Source organism: Gopherus flavomarginatus, chromosome 5, assembly GCF_025201925.1.
Source record: "Gopherus flavomarginatus isolate rGopFla2 chromosome 5, rGopFla2.mat.asm, whole genome shotgun sequence".
Classification (NCBI taxonomy): Eukaryota; Metazoa; Chordata; order Testudines; family Testudinidae; genus Gopherus; species Gopherus flavomarginatus.
Genome location: NC_066621.1, coordinates 65236805 through 65242770, shown reverse-complemented (window position 1 = coordinate 65242770; position 5966 = coordinate 65236805). Strand labels below are relative to the sequence as shown.

The 5966-nt window shown below is 38.3% G+C and overlaps 1 non-coding gene across 1 annotated transcript; it reads left to right on the top strand.

Moving 5' to 3' along the window:
* The first annotated feature begins 3832 nt into the window (after positions 1-3832).
* On the top strand, positions 3833-3939 carry LOC127053012 (U6 spliceosomal RNA). The gene has a single exon (XR_007774935.1). It is a non-coding gene; the product is annotated as a U6 spliceosomal RNA (small nuclear RNA).
* The last annotated feature ends 2027 nt before the right edge of the window (positions 3940-5966 follow it).

The window sequence follows — 5966 nt, the reverse complement described above, 5'->3', positions numbered from 1 at the left end:
CACGAATTGAGCCGGTTCATTTTAGAACAAGTTTTTAAAAAAACCCACATGTTCCTATCTAAGTAGAAATCTTCAGTTATAGTGGACAGCTACAACTTCAGAGTAGAAATGTATTTTTGGCACTATTAATAATAATAGTAATAATAATGGCATACACCATTTGTTAAAAGCCAAAGTTTAATTCCAGGCTTGACTATTAAAGTTAGGAATCTGTTCTAGAAGAAGGTTTATTCCTGCCCACATAGACCTGTCAAACCATGTTAGAAACTGGTATTGACAGCAATTGACTTTAAACTGTACTTAAGAACCATTATTAAACATGATTTAAAAACCATTTAGATGGGCATGAAGAGATCACAGCAGAAATAATAAGAGCTGGGTCATACACTGAGAATTTAATAGCAAATTAAGCTCACTGGCTGTCATGACAGCTGTTGGGGGAAAAAAAACAGCCAGTGAAACGAATTGCAGTGGCAAAATGTAAGTCCTGAAGGATTAGAAATACAGAAATGTGAGGAAACAGGGTTAGTCCCTCCTAAATAAATGTTCCCCTTATTGTACGGATGGCAGATATAGTAAGATGTCTTTGTAATGATGAATGTGTATAATTTAGATGCCCAATAGCTGTAAAAAGGGCATGAGGATTCCTTGCCTCTGCCCCAAAATGAGAAATACCTTTTAGTAGAAGACAATAAGGACAGGGATTTTCTGCTCCAACTCGTTTTGTATTGCATTTAATCATGTAACTCTTGGAGTGCACTTAACATTGTATCATTTGGTAACTTTTTTTGGTCACAGTGTATCCATACAACTTTGTGTGAGATGATAGCAACCTAGGGGCATTGTGAAGTACAGAGAAGTGCATGGTATGGAATTGTTTAAACAAATCACTGAGTTGACTAGAGAAGTGGGGAACATCTCTACTCCTTTGGTTTGGCATATTCAGTATCATACTTAAGAGTGAGTTAAGAGATGTGAGTAGCCCTTCTGGAAAACTAAAATATTTTTCATATATTGGTTATTTGTTACATATTACACATATGTAGAAAGTATATTGAAATACGAAATGGGCAATATTTCATATACAAGTTATTCAGCAGTACCTGCCAAGTCAAATTCGGCTCTAAGTCTGTGCAACTCCACTGACTTCCAGCTTAAAAGCAGAATTTTGCCCAATATATTTGGTGTGTGTGATGAAACATATTGTCATACTGTGTATTTTAAATATCCTGAAAATGGGAAATTGAAAACACCCAGTATTTACTATGTTCACAATATATTTTAGGCAACAAACTTCATATGAAAAAAAATAGGAAAAGCTCACAGTAGATATAGACACTCTATACTTTAGTGCACATCTCTGGGCAAATTCTCAGCTGTTGATTGTAACAGCTCCAGTGATTTCAATGGAGCTATGACAATATACACCAGCTAAGGGTTTTTCTCTAGAGTGCAGCTAGTACACCGAAGGACTCTGCTTAATTCAGCCAGAACTGAGGATCTCATTTGAAATAAACTCTATAAATAGATCTAAAATACAACACAGTTTATATATCTGCCCCTCTAGTCTATACCTCACAGAAAGAGGTTGATGAAGAAGACAGAATGAGGAGTAATAAATGAACAGATGATGAATTATTCTTTCTGGTTTTGCCCCCACCCCCCTTCCTCCCATTTGATTTTCTCCTAAAATTGGTTGCTATCTGGCAAGCAAGCCACTTCAGCATCATGCACTGTTGTGCTGGAAGTACCTGAATACAGATCTGTATCTGTAGAATGTAGTATGCTGTCTCCAACTGCTTGACTCACCCACATTGGGAAGAAGATCCAGTGGAGAGAGCACCCACAACACAACAGAGAAGCATGTTTTGTTTCACACCGTTCATCTTTCAACTGCTTATATCATCTGGTTTAATTTTTATCTGTCATTCTCTGGCCAAGAAGAAAGGTCTTAGACACAAGGACGCCACGTCCCATAGAGCTGCGTGAAAAGGAGTGGGAGTCAGAATGAGGAAAAAGGGTGGGGATAAGACAAATGCAAGGGCAGCTTCTCAGCTGGTGTCAGTTGACTTCAGTGGAGTCTTTTACATTACAGACTGCCCCAAGTTTTATATCCAAAAAAAGTTTCTGTCCCTCTGATGTTTGTATTGTTTATGCCTCTGTGGAGTATTTTTCTTATTGCTTCCTTAGAGTTTTTCACTGTTCCTTTTCTGTTTCCCCTCCATAGTTTGTCCCTTTCCTGCACTCCTCCGTTTGCTTTTACTGAACACATGGGGAAAGCACATGAATGTACCAACACTGCTGACACATTGTGATGTGTGTGTTTGCTGCATGTGGATGGGGCATGAGTGCATATGGGTGCAGCACTGGTGCTCATTTTCTCATGTGTGAATATGTGTCAAGATGCGCTTTTCAAGGCTATTGGATTGAGGTTGGGTCTGGTCTCCCTCATGGCATTTGCACATCTATCTCAAAGGAGAAATCAACACATAGAGGCTGTAATCACACCATGGAGTCAATCAATCCTATTTAATTTGACTGAAACTATTGTTAATATATGTTTTAAGTGGGACTTCAGTTTCTTCTCGATATTGTGACTTTATTCTAATCTATGCCCAGGAAAATATGAAAACAGCAAAAAAGCCACACTGGCTCCAACCTATGAATGATTTTTTTTGTACTTTTGTTTCATACAAGAATTTGTTGAACCACTAGTGTTTCTAGATGTTGTGGGTGAAATTCTCTGAATGCGAGGGGCCAACACAAGCTTTACATGCTACTTATGCTCTATTTTGAGGATGTAATAGGCACTTTGGTTTATAGGCCCTTATTTGACCTCTGGATGGGAGTAAATTTCAGCCTGCATACCTCAGATTTTGTGTTGGCCCAGATACCCTGGCTCCCATCTCAATACAGTTAGGATCTATTCCATATTGTCAGATCAGTGAGAAGAAAGGAGGGTGGAGAGGGTGACAATATTGCTTCAGGGAGCAGAGTTCTACCAGCAGTGTCCATTAGTCCAATGTGTTACCAGATAAGCACTGCAGAATTTTGCCATAGTCTTCACTGGAGCTGGGATATCACTCTGCAACTGTATTCCGATTTCCTTTAGGTTTCTTATTCTTTTCATAATAGGTGGGGGCTTTAGAGCAGCTAATTATTGTAGATGCCATTCCTAACTTCAGCACTGATGTCTCAAAAGCAGAAGTTTAACTCAAATTGCAACAAAATCTGTAAATCAAGCCTTTAAATGTCCACTCACAATAATATAGCCATTTGTAAGATTCTCAACTCCCGGAACTTATAAGCTAATTATAAATGAGCCACTGGTGGTTATGCAGTTTGTCTTAAAGCATCTGCATTTAATTACACATTGATTTTTATCTACGATTGTTCATTCTGAAAGTCCACATAGGCTTTTGACAGAAACATCAACATACTATTCGATTTCAAAAGCATGTTAGCCACACTTTGTTTTATTCTAGATTTTAACTGCTTATTATTTCATACTATTATGAGAGAGACAAATTGTAATATTCCGGTTTGTGCCCATACAATGCATCTCCAAATGTAAAGTGGTTTGTCTGAAGTTTTTGCTGAAAGTTTACAGCCCTTTCTAGCCAAGCAGGATCCAGTGCTAAGTGAAATGAGTACAACTTGGTTGAGTTAGTGTTTTGTGTTGACCTCATGTTAAACATGTAGCTCTGTATAATTTTTTGCACAGAACCACATGGAACTTAGCAGTTTCTCTGACTGAGTTTCACACTGAATTCTTTTGAGATCCCTTCAGACCTGAAACTCAGGAGATGCAAACCAAAGCATTAAGAGATTTGTTTTTACAAACTTAGCACATATATTACAATTGGAATGATACAGAGAAGGTTAGCCTGGCCCCTGTGCAAGGATAACATGTAAATTTGTGAAGTGTTTCCTAAACTTCTGAATTTCGTGCAGCTCTAAGTCTAAGTGATCAGCTGTATGGTTTTGCAGTTCTCAGCAGATAGGGTATGTCAAAGTGGCAACAAAAGTAAATCAGCATAAATCAGTGGAGTTGTGTGATCTGATCAAGTATTATTTATTGAGTATCAACAGGTTGTTTGGCACTTTTATATGTATGTATATGTATGCTGTCTGTATAGCTCCTGCTCTGAGGATGTTAGAATCTACTTCAGACAGACAAAACAGATCAGATGCCAACAGCTGGCAAAAGATTGAGGTTGTGGAATGATCTAGCAGGGTCATTTTCAAAAGGTTTCATGGAATCAGTGGTGTATGAGAGGAGGAATACTTTCATACTCAGAGAAGAATACAGGAGAATTTCACTAATTCTCTTGGCTAATGTGAAATTCATCCTGGTGCAGTGGGCCAGCATGAGGCCTAAGTGCCTCTTAAACCCTATTTTGAAAGTTAAAATGGAAATTAAGTGATTGCTGGATCTTGCCCTCTACACTGGGATTAATACCTTCCATTAGAGATCACCAAACTTTTTCATGCTAGTGAGTATGTGAACAAATATGACTGTTTAAATAAAATGACCAAGAATTTTAAAAGGTCAAGATTAAAAAGAGAGACTACTTCACGGGATATTCTTTTTCATTTCTCTTGACCAGTGCCATTTATACTTCTTCATAATATACTATTATAATGTACGATTTGAAAAATAATGAAGACAGAGGGCTGGATTCTTTATTCCAGTCTGTCTTGTGATACCATTTGAGGGACAAAAGGGTAAGGAACTGGCCACAGGTAGCCCACAGAGACTTGCCCTATTGGATGAGAACTCCTTGCTTGGAGCAGTTGCACTGGCTCCAGGTCCTACAATTGCCATGCCCCCTTGATGCTGGATAGGGGGAACAATGGGGAGTGGGCATAATAGAGTACCATTTTGCCTCACACATCTTTTGCTTGTGTAATGGCTTCTACATCAGTGGCATCAGTTAGCGCTACCTGGAAGTGACTCTAACTAATCATGGCTTTGGCTTGCCTTGAGAATCAGGAAGGTATTCTGGCTCCCTGACATTTCCCCCGCATGCTGATCTGACCTTTGAAGGAGAGAATGAAGCCTATAGTAGTAATATGAGACTTAACTACAGCTTTCTGCTAGTAAAACTTTCCAGGAAGAATAGGGTGTGAGAGCACTGGCTGTTTTGATTTTTGTGAGGAAACACTGGATTTCTACAGTTAGCTCAGTGACAACTAGTGAAGGGTTGTACTGCTGATAGCCACAAATGCCTCCACTTAAATTTTGTTTTTCAATATTATTCTCCATATAAATATGGAAGGTGGGAGTCAAAGCAAAAATTAAAAACAATGAAAAATGTAGCATTTCACACATCATTGATTTAACTGTAGTATCAAGTAAATTATGTGACAAAAACAACTATTTTTTTAGATGTTAAGCAGTCAGTCTCTATTCAGCATCTCTAAAGGTAAACCCATGCTTAACTTTAGGGATGTGCTAAACTCCTGTTGACTTGGATGGGATTTAAGCATATGCAGAAGTGCTTTGCTGAACGGGCATGGATTAAAGCATATGCTTAAAAACTTTGCTGGGGTATCAGTTCTGAAACGACAGGATGAGCTGAGATGGGAATAAGATTTTTAAATCAGTTTATTATCATGCTTCATAGTTTGTTGTGGAAGTATAAAGTGGAACTCCAGTGGCATTGATATAGTATGTTGATTGAGGTTTCCCCTGAAGGACCACCCTGGTTGGAGATGTTTAACTAGAAGATGCTTGAAGTGAGAAAAGTAAGTAATTCATTAGTAAAACAAGACATGGATGAAATCTCAGAAGTACTGGCTACAATATTGCTTTTCTTTCATCCATGTCGAATATTGATCTGAGAAATGAATGTTTGCATCATCTCTGAAGCATAAGGGAGGAAATAGTATGCCTGAGACTTGCTCTGTTTGAGTATGCAAAACAGACGCTTAACTGTGTTTGCCTTTTTCTTTCCATTTAA